Source organism: Ovis canadensis, chromosome 1 (genome assembly GCF_042477335.2).
Source record: "Ovis canadensis isolate MfBH-ARS-UI-01 breed Bighorn chromosome 1, ARS-UI_OviCan_v2, whole genome shotgun sequence".
Taxonomy (NCBI): domain Eukaryota; kingdom Metazoa; phylum Chordata; class Mammalia; order Artiodactyla; family Bovidae; genus Ovis; species Ovis canadensis.
The window spans coordinates 34,800,059-34,818,143 of record NC_091245.1 but is presented as its reverse complement, the minus strand read 5'-3'; the positions used below and the strand labels follow the sequence as shown (position 1 = coordinate 34,818,143).

The 18,085-nt window shown below is 39.8% G+C and overlaps 1 protein-coding gene across 9 annotated transcripts in view; it reads right to left on the bottom strand.

The window, feature by feature from the left end:
- FGGY (FGGY carbohydrate kinase domain containing) overlaps positions 1-18,085 on the bottom strand; it is a 510,923-nt gene that overhangs the window by 492,292 nt on the left and 546 nt on the right. The window lies entirely within an intron of this gene.

The window sequence follows — 18,085 nt, the reverse complement described above, 5'->3', positions numbered from 1 at the left end:
CTGGCAATGTCGCACGTGGCAGTAAGGGGGCTCCATTCACCAGCGGAATCTCGGCTATACTCTTGAAGCCAAGCGTCTTGTTCCAACTCCCCCTTCCTTGGCAGAATACGGAGATGGAAGTTGATAAAAGAAGTACCAGTTTACTGTCTTCATCAGTCTTCCAAGCACTAGATCAAAGCCCAGTATTTTTCAAGACGTTGAGGATCTTCATGCTTTGGACTGAGCCCATCTTTAAAGACAAATCTGAGGTGACTGGATGAGGGGTGTGGAATTAAATCGGAAGGAAGAAAAGCTGGCTGTCATCTTAGATTCCAAGTTGGATTCCACCAGGTAGAACAGGCAAACTTAACGAAGCCTTGTGCGTGCCTCACAATGTGGTGGCCACAGGGATCAACACTGAGGCGGTCCTGGGCAATGGCCAAAACCCACCACCCTCCAATAGCCACCCAGGCAACGCTCAACAGCTGACGCAGAGAAAATACAAAACTCAGCCATGCTGAGGCCAGATGCACGGTATAGGTCCTGACGAAATCACGGGTGGAAAATCTGACGCATTAAATGACATCCCCAAACTCCCAAACCAAACATCGCCTGAGAGCAAATTAAACTCTGGATCTCCCATGTCCTCTCCTATAAAACCTCACTTACACTGCCTTCTCTTCAATCCTTGTGATCCAATAAAGCAGCTCCCTACTTGTTAAAATGCCTTCCAAGCCCTTTAAAATGCCCTGCCAAGCTATTCTCTCTGCAGAGACGGGGAGTGGAGGAATCCACATTTATGACACCCACCCTTCCCCCACTTACAGGGGGAAGACACTAAAATCCCGAGGGGAACAAAATCCAGTGGATGGTCACAAAGCTGGAAGTTGAAGGAGGCTGTATTCAAATTCAGGTTTGTCTAGGCCAGAACAGGACTCTTATCCATCCCTGAAATGACCTGACTTTTCCCACCTCCCAACCAAGTTGCTTTCATCCTTAGCATATTCAGAACACAATTCCAAGTCAGTTCATCCTGTGAAAACTTCTCAGACACTCAACCATCAGAAACGCCCCCTCCATGCTCTGATTAATGACAACCCTATGTCACTATACAGGCTACCATGAGAAGCTTTAGATATTGAGATTGTTCTGCCCTCTACTTCCTTCTGCCGAGAGGGAAGCATGCCGTGTGTCCTGCAGTAATAGGGGAATTCTTGGGCTGGGAGGGAAGAGGAAATTATTAATGTATAAAATAGTCGAATACCTTTTAAAATAAAAAGCCTCTAAAAACTCTCCATCCCTGGAGAGGTCTAGAAGCACTGTTCGCAAGCCTCTCTTCTGTATGAAGCACTGCACCCCTTGCCAGGGCATTCTTCCTCCTTGACCTGCAGCCTACTTCTGCACACACAGGCGTGGAGGAGAGAAGTATTGGGTACAGCAACAAAATCCAGGCACCATCTTACAGGCACCATCTTGTAAAACTCTGCCTTCAAAGACAATGCCCAGACCGAGGATGGCTGAGGTCTCTGGCCTACTCTTTCGGCTTTTTTTTTTCCTCTTTAAAGAATTTTTCTCTATTATTTTACTAATATAAACATTTTTATATTATTATTATATATTATTATATAGTATATATTATATATTATTAATATAGAGTACTTTATTTTTACTAACTGCTAACGATTACTGACCATTTTTTAATTGAAGGGTAACTGCTTTACAATGTTGTGTTAGTTTTTGCTGTACAACAACATGAATCAGCTAGAAGTATACATGTGTCCCTTCCCTCTTGGGCTGCCCTACCACTCCCCCACACACCCTATTTATGAAGAACGGCTAGGTGGCTTCAAGGCCTCACGTGAAAGGCCTTAAGAATGAGCTACTGAAGATTACTGAACAGTGTGCCTTTCCAGAAACAGGCCCTGTTAAAATTATCATGAGCAGCAGTGTAAGCGTCAACACCAGAAATGCTGCTTCTGCCCAAAGTGAAGGCCAAGTTCTTTATCTGGCCCACAAGGAACTCAAAGCTCCTGCTCCTGCCCGAACCACTAACCCCACTTCCCAACCTCATCTCTAATCACAACGCCTAATATGCCAACCTTACAACATTACTAGCAATCCCTCAAATGAAAGTTTGCTGCCTTTGTTCATGTGATGCAAAAAATAGAAACTTGCAGTTCACAGAAAAAGATATTCAATCCATACATTGACCCTTTAAGCTCACAAAAAATGGAGGGAAATGCAAATCAAAACAACACTGAGATACACTGAGAAACTTTAAAAAATGGGCAGAAAATGAAAACACTGATAATATCCATTTTGGGCAAGAGCTTGGGGACACAAGCAGTTTCAGATACCTTTAACAGGAGAATAATTGGTTCATCCTCCTTTAGGACAATTTGGCAATATCTGTTTTCCAAATCTACCCCTTTACCCAAGAGTTGTAACTTCTAAGAATTTACCTTCTAAGAACTGAAGATTGGTTCATCTATAAGATATATACAAAAACTCACATTTCTGCTTTTTTTTTTTTTAAGGCAAGGGCACACTCACAAAAACCTTGGAAACATTCAATATTCATTTATAGTACCTGCATGTTAAGTCACTTTAGTCATGTCTGGCTCTTTGCAACCTCATGGACTGTAGCCCGTCAGGCTCCTTTATCCAAGGGATTCACCAAGCAAGAATACTGGAGGGTGTTGTCATGCCCTCCTCCGGGGGATCTTCCCAACCCAGGGATCAAACCCACATCTCCTGCAGCTCCTGCACTGCATCTGGGTTCTTTACTGCTGAACCACTAGGAAAGCCCCATTCATTTATAGGGGACTTGCTAAAACTGATACAGAAGCAGTTGTTAAAAATGAGACATAGCTAAAGGAAATTGCTAATTATATGTTATTGAGTAAAAGAGCAAATTCTTAGATACTACAATATGACTGCATTTGTAAGAACTCTGTAAAGAGGAAAGCACATCAGTTGTTCTCAAACTGTGATCTTCAGAGAAGCAGCATCAGCACCACCAAGCAATGTGTTAGAAATGCAAACTCTCAGGCTCCAGCCCAGACCTACTAATTCAGAAACTTTAGGGAGTATGGTTCACAGCCTATGCTGTTAAAACCCTTCAGGCTACCCTGAGTGCTACTAGAGCCTAAGAACCACTAAACTGTATAAAGGCCTAACATACAAAATTTCAGGAAGAATATGCAAAAGCCTGCTTACCGCAGTGACATCTACAGAAAGAGGTACAGTGGAAGCATGGAGGGCAATTTTTAATCTCCCGTCTCTGTGCTGCTTGAATTTTCACAATAGGCAGCTACTATTGTAATACCAAGAAAGATTCTTGTACTGGGTTGAAATCTACTTTATGTGGCTTCCACCCTCTCATCCACATTTTTATCCCATGGGATCAGCCAAACCATCCAACCTCTTTTAAGTCAGCTAGCCCTTGGAAAAGGCAATGGCATCCCACTCCAGCACTCTTGCCTGGAAAATCCCATGGACAGAGGAGCCTGGTAGGCTGCAGTCCATGGGGTCGCCAAGAGTCAGACTCGACTGAGCGACTTCACCTTTCCCTTTCATACACTGGAGAAGGAAATGGCAGCCCACTCCAGTGTTCTTGCTTGGAGAATCCCAGGGACAGGGGAGCCTGGTGGGCTGCCATCTATGGGGTCGCACAGAGTCGGACATGACTGAAGTGACTTAGCGGCAGCAGCAGCCCTTGGATATGCATCCCTTAGATAACACCACCCTTATGGCAGAAAGTGAAGAACAGAACTAAAGAGCCTCTTGATGAAAGTGAAAGAAGAGAGTGAAAAAGTTGACTTAAAACTCAACATTCAGAAAACTAAGATCATGGCATCTTAGTCTCATCACTTCATGGCAAATAGATGGGGAAACAATGGAAACAGTGACAGATTTCATTTTGGGGGGCTCCAAAATCACTGCAGATGGTGACTGTAGCAATGAAATTAAAAGACACATGCTCCTTGGAAGAAAAGCTGTGATGGGGGAGCCTGGTGGGCTGCCATCTATGGGGTCGCACAGAGTCAGACATGACTGAAGTGACTTAGCAGCAGCAGCCCAATGTCACAGAGTCAGTAAAAAACAAGAGAGGGAATTCAACCCATGCTCTTTCCACTATGTCGCATGATGATTTAAAACAGCCACACTCTAATATCAACGTTGGCCACATAATTCTATAATCCCAGAATCTGATAAATTATACTGAGTTTGGTGTATCTAAATCACACTTGATTTTATCACCTGTCTTCTCAACTTTTATCCCCTATGCTGCTGCTAAGTCACCTCAGTCATGTCTGACTCTATGCGACCCCATAGACGGCAGCCCACCAGGCTCCCCCATCCCTGGGATTCCTCAGGCAAGAACACTGGAGTGGGTTGCCATTTCCTTCTCCAATGAATGAAAGTGAAAAGTGAAAGTGAAGTCGCTCAGTCATGTCCGACTCTTAGCGACCCCATGGACTACAGCCTACCAGGCTCCTCCGTCCATGGGATTTTCCAGACCAGTACTGGAGTGGGGTGCCATTGCCTTCTCTGTTTATCCCCTATAGGTGTTCAGTAACTGAGTCCTTTCCAAATCTCTTCATCCCATAGCCACTTTAGCAGAATTCAAGATACTCAGCTCTCAGCCTGGTCTGCAACAGATTTCAGTGTATTTGGCCCAAAATCCAGATGGCCCAAGGGACAGGCAACACATAAATTTAGGCTGAATGACTTGTACTTTATTTTCCCCACTTTTCCTAAACCCAGTCCCCACACAAATCACTGTATATGTAGTTGCTATATAAACTCTGCTTCATCATCCATGTTGATAAGGACCTTCTAAACAATTTAAAACGATAGTTGTAGGACTTCCAGGAAAAACCATCTCATCGTTTTTCCTTGTGTCAAACCTACTTCTGCCCGAACATACTGTGCCTGTTCTCTTCTTTCCCACCAAGCAGCACCACCAACCACCCCGACATTGTAGCCGGCAATCTAAAAAGTATCAGTGATTCCCTGCGCAGGTTATTCTCTGTTTACCCACCTCTTCCACACTCAACCCTTTTCTGCCTACCCTGTGTCCTGGGGATTGCAGTCTGACCTCTAAGGCTCTCTAACCCTTTTATCTTCTAGTTGGTTTTGCCCATGGAGAGCCATTAGCAGAGACCTTAAAGGAGGAAGGAAAGTAAGGTCCAGGTTCCCTTCCTTTGGAGCTGCCTCGAACCTGCTGCATTTCTTTAAGATATCAGATCCTCTCAAGGCAGCTTTCTCCACGGGATTTCTCCTTTTGAGTTCTCCATCCCTTGCCCGCTTAACTAGAAAAGTATAACAATACCACTAATATTAGTTCTAGGCATTCATGCTTCCCTCATCTTTCTAAATAGTTCCTGTACTTAAAATTATACAAATCTAAGGGTGTCTTTCCTTCTGATTTATTCCTTCACTGTGCCCTTTCAGTCCTCAACCAGTAAAAGTGCCTGAATAACTCAAATTCCCTTCCTCAGAAACTCTAGTAGTCTCTTTTAAAATTTTTCTTCAAAACTTCCAGGTGAAGGCCTCCACTTCTAGCCAAGATGGAGTAAAGGGCACCATATTTACCCTCCTACCTTAAATAACTAAAATAACGAATATAGGAAACAAAGGTTCTCAGGATACTGGACATCAGGCAACAAAATACAGTGATGTCAGAGAGATAGGGAGAAAAAGAGGTATCCTGAAATTGTTCAAGCTGAATGCCTGGGACCTGGACACAGGAAGAGAAAATCCACACCAAGGCCTGCAGTTTCCTGAACTGAGCGAGAGCTAGGAGTCTGTGCAGAGCAAGGAGGCTAGAATTCTCGGGGCAAAGTAGGAGATAGGAAAGGTGCCCCGAAGGTGTGCTTGTCAACTATCCAGGACAGTAGCAGTCACTGTACACGTGCGAAGACACTAACTGAGCCAGAAGCACTCCAAAGGATGACAGTGAACAATCAGGGGACATCACGCAGGGCCAGGAGTAGTGGCGATTCACCCCAGCCAGTGAGGAAAACCTCATAACTAACAGGGCTTGGGGGCAAGTACACAGACGGGCTTTACCTCAGCAGTGAAGAGGCATTAGTCCCACTCAAGAAAGCTTAAGCAGGACGCAAGAGGATCACACTGTTTCCAAATAACTTAGACATGCTGCAAAACAAAGATCAAGTGTATTTATAGAAATACAGAAATATCTAGCATTGAACAAGGTAAAACACATAACGTCTGGTATTCAGTCAAAAATTAGCAGCATGCAAAGAAGCAGGAAAATACGACTTAAAACGAGCAAAATCAATGGACTCCAACCCAGAACTGACCTATCTGACAGAATGAGTTGATGCAGCTATTAAGCCAGTTATTATACGTGAAAGTCCTGTGTTCAAAAAGCTAAAGGAAAGAGTGAACTTAAAAGTTCAGACATATAAGGTTTTTAAAAGAATCAAGTTGAAATTATAAAAATGAAAACTAAAATATCTGAGATGCAAAGCTGACTGTATGAGATTACATAACACAGAAGATTAGTGACCTTCAATACATTATAATAGAAACTATCAAAAATACAACAAAGAGAAAAAAAGATTTTTTAAAAATAGAGCATCTTGAGCTGTGGAAAAACTTAAGTGACCTAATATATGTGAAATGGGAATACCTGAAGGAGAGAATGAAGAAGGGATCATGAGAAATACATTAAACATAATGGTTATAAATTTCCAAATTTGATGAAAACTATAAAAATACATATTCAAGAACACAAATGAACTCCAAGCAAAAGAAATATAAAGAAAACTCAGCCAAGCAACATCATAACCAAATTGTTCAAAACCAATAGTAAAGAGAAATCTTAAAAGCAGTCAGGGTGGAGATGGCAAATTATGCAAAAAAAAGAAAAAAATGTGAGAATGTCAACAGAAATAATGTAAGCTGTGAGACAGCAGAGCAAGATTTGAAGAACTGGAAGAAAAAACTTCATACTAGAATTCTTTGTACTGTGGGGAAAAAAATCTTTCAAAACTGAAGCTGAAATAAAGATTTTTTTGAGACATACCAAAGATGTCATACCAAAATTCATCTTCAGAGGGAAAAAAAAGAACAAAACATCTGTGGCTTCCCTGGTGGTCCCGTGGTTAAGACTCTGCTGTTCCACTGCAGAGGGTGTGGACTCTAACTCTAGTTGGGGAAGTTCCACATGCCTCAAGGTGTGGACCCAAAAAAAGAAAAAAGATCAAAATATCTCAGCAGCAGAACTGTACCACAAGAAGTGGGAGAAAATAATATCTCATGGAAATCTGGATCCATAAAATAAAAGGAAGAGCATAAAAGTAACTATGTGGGTATATATACACTTTTTTAAAAGTTCTGAATGTCTTAAAAAGATAATTGACTGCTTAAAACTAAAATAGTGTCCATGTATTATGGGGTTTCAATATATGCAGAAGTAAAATGTATTGTAGAAGGCAATGGCAACCCACTCCAGTGTTCTTGCCTGGAGAATCCCAGGGATGGCGGAGCCTGGTGGGGTGCCGTCTATGGGGTTGCAGAGTCAGACATGACTGACGCGACTTAGCAGCAGCAGCAAACTGTATTGTATAACATAAATAGCAGTAGTACAAAAGCTATGAGGCAAGAATTAGAGATACATTGTTGTATGGTCGTTTTATTTTTAATTGGAGGATAACTGCTTTACAATATTGTGTTGGTTTCTGCTATATCAATATGAATCAGCCATAGGTACATGTATGTCCCCTCCCTCTTGAAACTCCATCCCACCTCCCACCCCTATCCCACCCCTCTAGGTTGTCATAGAGCAATGGATTTGAACTTCCTGTGTCATACAGCAAATTTCCATTGGCTATCTAATTTTACGTACGGTTTTATATTATATATGAAGTGGTATAATACCACTTGAAAGTTTACTCTGATAAATTAAACATGTATACTATAAATTTTAAAGTAACCACTAAAATAATATCTGAAAAAAGGATATGCTTAATTAGCCAATAAAGGAGGAAAAACATAGAATTAAAAAATAATTAATCCAAAAGAAAGTGGAGGAAGAGAAGAGAGAACAAAAAACAGATGGAACAAATAGAAAATAAAAAAACAACATGCCATGTTTAAAACAAACCATAAGAATTACATTATATATAGTCCAAACGCCCTAATTAAAAGGCAGAGATTTTTTATGTCTTGCCTTGTTAAGCTGCCTATAAAAAACCCGTTTTAAATATAAGGAAACAAACAGGTTAAAAAGGAAAAGCAGGAAAAAGATATACCATAAAAGAACAATCAAAAGAGAGCTAGACTTTGATATATTCATATAACACTAAATAGATTTTAAAGTAAAAATATTACCAGGAATAATGATTCAGTAGATATTGAAGAAGAAATAGCATCAGAAATTATGAAATAATGAAGTGGATGATTCACCAATATGACCTAAAAATCCCAAATATTAATCCACCTAATAACAGAGTGTCAGAATACCTAAAGCAAAATCTGATAGAACTGCAAGGAGAAACGTGTATGTCTACTATTATCATGAGAGATTTAAATCTGCCACTCTCAATAATTGGTAGTACAGGTAGACAGAAAATCAGGAAGTACATAATACATACCAATAGTCAATAAAGCTAACTGACATGTAAAAAGCACTTTCCCAACAAGAGTAGATTGTATTTTTTCTTTTCAAGAGCACATGGAATACTTATTAGGTTGGTACAAACGTAATTGTAGTTTTGGACTATGAATTTTAAATTATAACTAGGCTCAAACACATCTTTATTAATCTAGATAGGAACCATTATAATCAACACATTTTTGCCAATGAGAAATAAGTTTGTTTATTCCTGTACATAAAAATCTATGCTTTAGGATTTCACAAAATCTTGGAAAGTATTTTCTGCATCCTGCTGGTTGTGGAAACATTTTCCCTGAAAACATTTTTCTAGATGCTTGAAGAGTGGTCAGTTGGCAACAGGTCAGGTGAACACTAGAGATGAGGCAAAACTTCAAAATTCAGCTTGTTTAACTTTTGAAGTTCTGACTGTGTGAAGCGTGGTCAGATGTTCTTGTGGAGAAGAGGGCCCTTTCTGTTGACCAGTGCCAGCTGCACGCATTGCAGTCTTTGGTGCAACTCATCCATCTGCTGCACATACTTCTCAGAAGTAATGGTTTCACTGGAATTCAGGAAGCTAAAGGACATCACCAGACGGCCAACACCGAAATCAGATTGATTATATTCTTTGCAGCCAAAGAGGGAGAAGCTCTATACAGTCAGCAAAACAAGACCAGGAGCTGACTATGGCTCAGATCATGAACTCCTTACTGCCAAGTTCAGACTGAAATTTAAGAAAGTGGTGAAAAAACACTAGACCATTCAGGTATAACTGAAATCAAATCCCTTATGCTTATACAGTGGAAGTGAGAAATAGATTTAAGGGGCTAGATCTGATAGACAGAGTGCCTGATGAACTATGGATGGAGGTTCATGACATTGTACAGGAGACAGGAATCAGGAACATCTCCAAGAAAAAGAAATGCAAAAAAGCAAAATGGCTGTCTGAGGAAGCCTTACAAATAGCTGTGAAAAGAAGTGAAAAGGAGAAAAGGAAAGATATACCCATTTGAATGCACAGTTCCAAAGAATAGCAAGGAGAGCATAAGAAAGCCTTCCTCAGCCATCAATGCAAAGAAATGCTACTGCTATTGCTAAGTCACTTCAGTCATGTCCGACTCTGTGTGACCCCACAGACAGCAGCCCACCAGGCTCCCCCATCCCTGGGATTCTCCATGCAAGAACACTGGAGTGGGTTGCCATTTCCTTCTCCAATGCATGAAAGTGAAAAGTGACAGTGAAGTCGCTCAGTTGTGTCCAACCTTCAGCGACCCCATGGACTGCAGCCTTCCAGGCTCCTCCGTCCATGGGATTTTCCAGGCAGGAGTACTGGAGTGGGGTGCCATTATCTTCTCCGATGCAAACAAATAGAGGAAAACAATAGAATGGGAAAGACTAGAGATCTCTTCAAGAAAATTAGAGCTATCAAGGGAACTTTTCATGCAAAGATGAGCACAAAAAAGGACAGAAATGGTATGGACCTAACTGAAGCAGAGGATATTAAGAACAGGCGGCAAGAATACACAGAAGAACTGTACAAAAAAGGTCTTCATGACCCAGATAATCACGATGGTGTGATCACTCACCTAGAGCCAGACATCCTGGAATGTGAAGTCAAGTGGGCCTTAGAAAACATCACTAGGAACAAAGCTAGTGGAGGTGATGGAATTCCAGTTGAGCTATTTCAAATCCTGAAAGATGATGCTGTAAAAGTGTTGTACTCAATATGCCAGCAAATGTAGAAAACTCAGCAGTGGCCACAGGACTGGAAAAGGTCAGTTTTCATTCCAATCCCAAAGAAAGGCAATGCCAAAGAATGCTCAAACTACTGCACAACTGCACTCATCTCACATGCTAGTAAAGTAATGCTCAAAATTCTCCAAGCCAAGCTTCAGCAATACGTGAACTCTGAACTTCCAGATGTTCAAGCTGGTTTTAGAAAAGGCAGAGGAACCAGGGATCAAATTGCCAACATCCACTGGATCATCAAAAAAGCAAAAGAGTTCTAGAAAAGCATCTATTTCTGCTTTATTGACTATGCCAAAGACTTTGACTGTGTGGATCCAAATAAACTGTGGAAAATTCTTGAAGAGATTGGAATACCAGACCACCTCAACTGCCTCCTGAGAAATCTGTGTGCAGGTCAGGAAGCAACAGTTAGAACTGGACATGGAACAGACTGGTTCCAAATAGGAAAAGGAGTACGTCAAGGCTGTATATTGTCACCCTGCTTATTTAACTTATATGCAGAGTACATCATGGGAAATGCTGGGCTGGAGGAAGCACAAGCTGAAATCAAGATTGCTGGGAGAAATATCAATAATCTCAGGTAGGCAGATGACACCACACTTATGGCAGAAAGTGAAGAAGAACTAAAGAGCCTCTTGATGAAAGTGAAAGAGGAGAGTGAAAAAGTTAGCTTAAAGCTCAACATTCAGAAAACAAAGATCATGGCATCTGGTCCTATCACTTCATGGGAAACAGATGGGGAAACAGTGGAAACAGTGACAGACTTTATTTTTTAGGGGCTCCAAACTCACTGCAGATGATGATTTCAACCATGAAATTAAAAGACACTTACTCCTTGGAAGGAAAGTTATGACCAACCAAGACAGCATATTAAAAAGCAGAGACATTACTTTGCCAAGGAAGGTCCATCTAGTCAAGGCTATGGTTTTTCCAGTGGTCATGTATGGATGTGACAGTTGGACTGTAAAGAAAGCTGAGCACCTAAGAATTGATGCTTTTGAACTGTGATGTTAGAGAAGACTCTTAAGAGTCCCTTGGACTGCAAGGAAATCCAACTAGTCAATCCTAAAGGAAATCAGTCCTGAATATTCATTGGAAGAACTGATGCTGAAGCTGAAACTCCAATACTTTGGCCACCTGATGTGAAGAGCTGGCTCATTTGAAAAGTCCCTCATGCTGGGAAAGTTTGAGGGCAGGAGGAGAAGGGGTCGACAGAGGATGAGAAGGTTGGATGGCATCACGGACTCAATGGACATGAGGTTGGGTAAATTCTGGGAGTTGGTGATGAACAGGGAGGCCTGACATGCTGCAGTCCATGGGGTTGTAAAGAGTCAGACACGACTGAGTGACTGAACTGAACTGAACTAAAAGTAAATCAAACCAGCAACAGGCCACCAAACAGTGACCATGACCTTTTTCTGGTGTGAGTTTCGCTTTGTAAAGTGCTTTGAAGTTTCTTCCTGGTCCAACCTCTGAGCTAGTCACCTCCGGTTGTCATATAAAATCCAGTTTTTGTCACACATCACAATCCGATCAAGAAATGGTTTATTGCTGTTACATACAGTAAGAGAAGATGACACTTCAAAATGACAATTTTTTTGAATTTCGGTCAGCTCATGAGGCACACAGTTATCAACCTTTTTCATCTTTCCAATTTGCTTCAAATACCGAGTGAATGTAGGATAGTCGAGACTGAGATCTTGAGCAACTTTTCATGTAGTTGTAAGAGCATCAGCTTCGATGATCCTCTCAACTAGTCACTGTCAACTTCCCGATGGCTGGCCACTATGCTCCTCATCTTCAAGGTTCTCATCTCCTTTGCAAAACTTCTTGAACCACGAATGCTTCTTGTACACTCATTAGCAGTTCCTGAGCCAGATGCGTTGCTGATGCTGTGAGTTGCCTACATTGCTTTATGACTCACTTTGAATAAGCAAATTCGAATAAGCAAATCACTTGAATTCACTTTTTTTTTATCTAACATCATTTCCCTAGTCTAAAATAAATATAAAATAAACAGTAAGTAATAAGTCATTAACATAAAAATAAAGTGAGAAATGTGCATTAAAATGACATATAAGATAACCACATTTAAGAATATATTCTAGTATCAAACAGCAAAGTTCAACACTGTAAAACCACAAGTACTTTCGCACCAACCTAATACAAAGACAGACCACATTCTGGGCCATAAAACAAGTCTCAAAAAGTTAAAAAAATTCAAATCATATAAACTACTTTCTGTGACTTAAATGGATAGATGTGTGGAACATCCTCAAATATTTGGAGACCGGCTGACACACTTCTGTAAACCATAGGTCAAAAAGACACTTTAAAAAACTAGAAAATTTATTCACCGAATGAAAATAAAAACAACAAAACTTGTGGGATGCAGCTGAAGCCATACTTAAAAATTTACAGACTCAAATGCCTATATTAGAAAAGACGTCTCAAGTAAATGACCTTAATTTCTACCTTAATACATTAGAAAAAAAAGGGTAAGAGGGATCCAAAGTTAGCAGAAGAAAGAAAATAAAATTTAGGGTAAGTATCAATAAATCAAAAAATAATAAAGAGAATAAATGAAAACAAAAAGCTGACTCTTTCAGAAGATCCATAATATTCATAAATTTCTGGCAAGAATGATCAAGAAAATAAAGAGAAAAGAGACAAATAACCAGTATTCAGAATAAGGGAAATGAAATTACGACAGATTCTATAAGTGTTTACATGATAATAAAAGTGTTATGAGCACCTTAGATGATATGTACAGATTCACTTAAATATATTAATAGAAACAAACCTCACTCAAGAAGAAACAAATAATCCGCACTGCTGCTGCTGCTGCTAAGTCGCTTCAGTCATGTCCGACTCTGCGACCCCATAGACAGCAGCCCACCAGGCTCCCCTGTCCCTGGGATTCTCCAGGCAAGAACACTGGAGTAGGCTGTCATTTCCTTCTCCAATGTATGAAAGGGAAAAGTGAAAGTGAAGTCGTTCAGTCGTGTCCGACTCTTAGCGACCCCATGGACTACAACCTACCACGCTCCTCCGTCCATGGGATTTGCCAGGCAAGAGTACTGGAGTGGGGTGCTATTGCCTTCTCTGGATAATCTGCACAGTCCTCTATTATTAAGTCAATTGACTTTTCTGTCTCCTCCATTAAAAAAAAAAAAAGAAAAAGAAACACTCAAATGGCTTCACTGATGAATTCTACCAAACATCTGAGAAAGAAACAACGTCAATTCTACATGAACCCTTATGGAAAACTGAAGAGAAAGAAATGTTTCCCTGCTCATTCTATGAGGCCAGAATCATCTTGATAACAAAACTTAAGAGACAATATAAGAAAAGAAAATTGTATCATTACCAAACATTAACACAGATGCAAATATTCTTAAAATTTTAGCAAATAGAATCCAACAAAATATAAAAAGGATAATCGGTCCTGGCCAAGTGGGATCTACCTCAGTAATACAAGGTTAATTTAACGTTCAAATAAAAAAAAATCAATGAATGTAACTGACTATATTAACAGTCTATGAAAAAATTATGATCTCAATAGTTACAGAAAAAAGCAACTGACAAAATATTACACCCATTCTTCATTTATAAAAATTAATGAAACCTCTCAGCACAGGAGATTCTAGCCAGCGTACTATGGCAAGAAAAGTTAAGACATTCTCATTGAAAGGAAGGAGTAAAACTGTCTTTTTTCACAGACAACATAATCAGATAGACAATCTGATGGTACCAGCAAAAAGTTATTAGAACTAAACAAGTAATTTAGCAAGATGGCAAGATACACGGTCAATATACAAGTAGCAACAAACAACTGATAGCTGAAACCCAACAGGACAACATTATTTTCAATAGCATCAAAAAATGGTAATCTGACAAAGATCCATCTCCTGAAAGCTAAAAACACACTGCTGAGAGGCATTAAGGAAGACCTAAGTAAATGAATAGATACACTCTGTGCAAGGGTAGAAAGCAGAATTTAAGACATCCATTCTCTCCCCAAATTAATGTATAGATTAAACTAAATTTCAATTAAAATCTAAACAGGGCTTTATTTTTAAATGACTGTAAAATTAATATGGAAATGTAACAGGTGTAGAATAACCAAAACCACTTTAAAAACAAAAAAGGGGAAAGATGTTCCACCTGACTTTAATATCGATTACAAAGCTATAGTCATCAAAACTAAGTGGTAATAGCATTAAAATAGACAAAGAAATCAATATAATGAAATTAAACATGCAGAAATGGGTCCACATATACATATGGTAAAATGATTCTGTTCAAAGGTACAAAGACACTTCATGAGAGACAGGATAGGCTTTTTATCAAATGGTACTGGAACAGCTGATACCATATGCAAAAAATAAAGCTTGTCCATATCTTGTTCTACAGGTTAACATAAAATAGATCCTGGATGTAATATAAAATAATAAATAAAGCTTCTTAAAAAAATAGGACAAACTATCTGAGATCTCAGACTAGGCTCAACTTCTTAGATACCAAAACCATGATCCATAAAAGAATAAACTGATAAAACAGACATCATTAAAATTACAAATTGATAAATTAAACTTCACCAAAATTAAGAACTCTGCTTTTCAAGACACTGTTAAGAAAATGAAAATATAAGCCACAAAATGGGAGAAAATTTTTCCAAATCACAACTATGATTTAAACAAAAAACAAACTTGTAATGAGAATATACATACAAACCTCTCAAAAATCAATAAAGAAATAGGTCAGTTTTTTAAATGGACAAAAGATTTAATAAACACTTCAACCAAGATGTATGAAATACATACGGAGAAATAAGCACATGATAAGAAGCTTGAGATTATCAGTCATTAGGGAAGTACATATTAAAACCCCATGAGAGAATTCCACATTAATAAAATAACTAAAATTTAAAAGTGACCACAGCAGTTGGGGCAAACTAGAATCACTCTGAAATACAGATTGGATGCATCTTAAAAGTTAAATACACACCTACCGTGTAAACTAGCCATTCCACTTCTAAGTATTTAACCAAGAGAAACAAAGGCTGCATAAAGACCTTTATACAAGTAATCATATTAGCTTTATGTGTAGTAGCCAAGAAGCAGCAAATAATTCAAATGTCCATCAACAGGTTAATGGATAAACTAAATATGGCATAGTTGTACAATGGAATACTACTCAGAAAAACAAAACATAAACTTTATACGCATACACCACCTGGACAAATCTCAAGAGGATCATGCTAAAGAAAAGTCATCATACATAAAAGATACATACTCTATGACCCTACCGATAAATATTCTAAAAAAGTTTAAATAATCTATCCTGACAGAAAGCACCTCACTTCTTGGAATTAGAAAAGGGCACAAGAAATCAACGGGGGTATAAGAAATGTTCCTTATCTTGATTGTGATGACAGTGTCATGGATAATATTAAAACTTCTCAAATTAGAAGTTTTATATATGTACAGTTTACTTTATGCCAGGTATACCTCAATAAAGCTGCTGAAAAATATCCCAGTGGTGAATGCCTTTTCTTTTCCAGGGTACTCTGACTGCTATATTCTTTCCTTATCTCCTACATTCAATCAGTAATTAATTCTTAAGCATTCTATTCTAATCCCTCTGTTCTAGTCCCATAACTATGCTAACCCATCTCTCACCTGCATTAAATTAGTCTCTTCAGTCCTCACCACTTCAATTCATTTGCTACCTTGCAGCCAGAATTAATTTTCTAAAACACACCCCTGAGTGTCAGTCACTTCAATAGCTGCTGCTTGCTCTAGAGATACATTTCAACCTCCTTAACCTGATTCACCTGACCCTCCCTGAGCTGGCCTTTGCACTCTCCCCATCCCCCTTTTTGGCGATTTCCCACTTCCCTCTCTCCTGTCTGCCCATAATCAGCAGTGCACCAGCCTTGTATATCTTTGCCCATGCTGTCCCAGGTCAGCACGTCTTTCTCCAGCCCAGTCATACTGAGGCTTTGCAACTCTCCAGTTGGGTATTATCTCCTCTGAGCCTATAGTGGCCCATTTGAACTACTCTCAACTCCTGAGAATCTTAAAATTGATTTTTATTGGAATACAGTTGGTTAACAATGTTGTGTTGTCAGGTGTACAGCAAAGTGATTCAGCAATATCCACTCTTTTTTTTAGATTTTTTTCCCATACAGTCCATTATAGGGGAGAATCTTCCTTATACCTTGCTACAACACCAATCTCACCATCACATAACCTCCTTTGCCAGACCAGACAGAAGCAGAATGGATGAAAGCTTGAAAGCAAAGACCAATCCTTGCTTTCCCAGAGCCTACCACATTGCTCAGGCCCAGAGCACATTCCCAAATCAGTGAACAAATGAACGCAAGAGCTGGTTTGGGTGACCTCCCCTTACATAACTTGAGTAGACTCTAAATTCCACCTTATAAAAATAGTGGCAGGTAAGAGGCTGAATACTCTCTGTAGTACATTCTGGTAAAATAATTATTTCAAATATTTGGAGGTGGGGGTGGGGGTGGAGAAGATTCACTAGCTGAAACTGTTTTCAGAACCAGCTGATAACAGATGGTGATTTGAACTAAGTGAAGTAGGTTAGGGAAAGGGAACCAGATTGCAGGAAAAGACAATTATTGATAGTAACAATTATTGATACCACAGCCTGGAAGAAGGTCCAGTCTGCCCAGTAAACATAACTTCATCCAGAAAGACACAGATCTCCACCCTCTGGGTTAGTTCCTTCTCCCAATACACATGTTTTGACTTCCAAATCCAGCAGGGAGACTCCCTTCCCCTCTCCAGGCCTTCTTACCCTCTGGGTTCCTTCAATCATCCTTAATAAAGAGTTTTCTCAGCCTGCCACCAGGAAGTCCTCCTTAGCTGATCCCTCCAAGAGTCAGGCCAGTGGCCACAAGGTCAAAAGCAAAGGACAGGACCTCATTAACAGGAAACTCCCAGAAGACCAGGAGGCAGTCAGAAGGCTGGAAGACCCAGCTGGCAATTTAAGAAGTACAACTTCAGGATGCACATTCGGTGGATTACAGGGAAGAGGGGGAAAGCAAGCAAAATAAAACAGAACTCTACCCTCTATACACCAGCCAGAAACTAAAAGGCAGCTTGCCTTCTCACTGCTCGGCAATTCAAAAGCATCATCACTTCCTTCCCCTAATACAGTATTTTAAAAATTAATCTAATGATGACTGCTTTTCAATATTTTGTAAATGACTTGACTCTTTAGAGACAAATCAGAGACTCTTTAGAGACAAATGTTAAGACATGAAAAGTGCTTTGGTGGAATATAGTCAAGGATTAGAGAAATTCACCATTTTGCATCTTGTTCTTAAAATGAAAGGTCATTAATAAAAATGGAAAGATACTCCTAGGCCGTTTCTACCCAGGATAACTGTAGCCAAAGAGCATTATACTATCTAAACTGCGCTTCAAATATTATCACAAGTTGCTGAAAGCGTTGAAAGCTACAAGCAACACAGGTCTTAAATGCCTTACAGTAGCCAGATTGAAAGTAAAAGGCTCAAAAATGCCTAGGTGACAGGTGCTCAGTCGTTTCCGACTCTTTGCGACCCCATGGACTATAGAGTCCATGGAATTCTCCAAGCCAGAATACGAGAGTGAGTAGCCTTTCCCTTCTCCAGGGGATCTTTCCAACCCAGGGATCGAACCTCGGTCTCCCACATTGCTGGCGGATTCT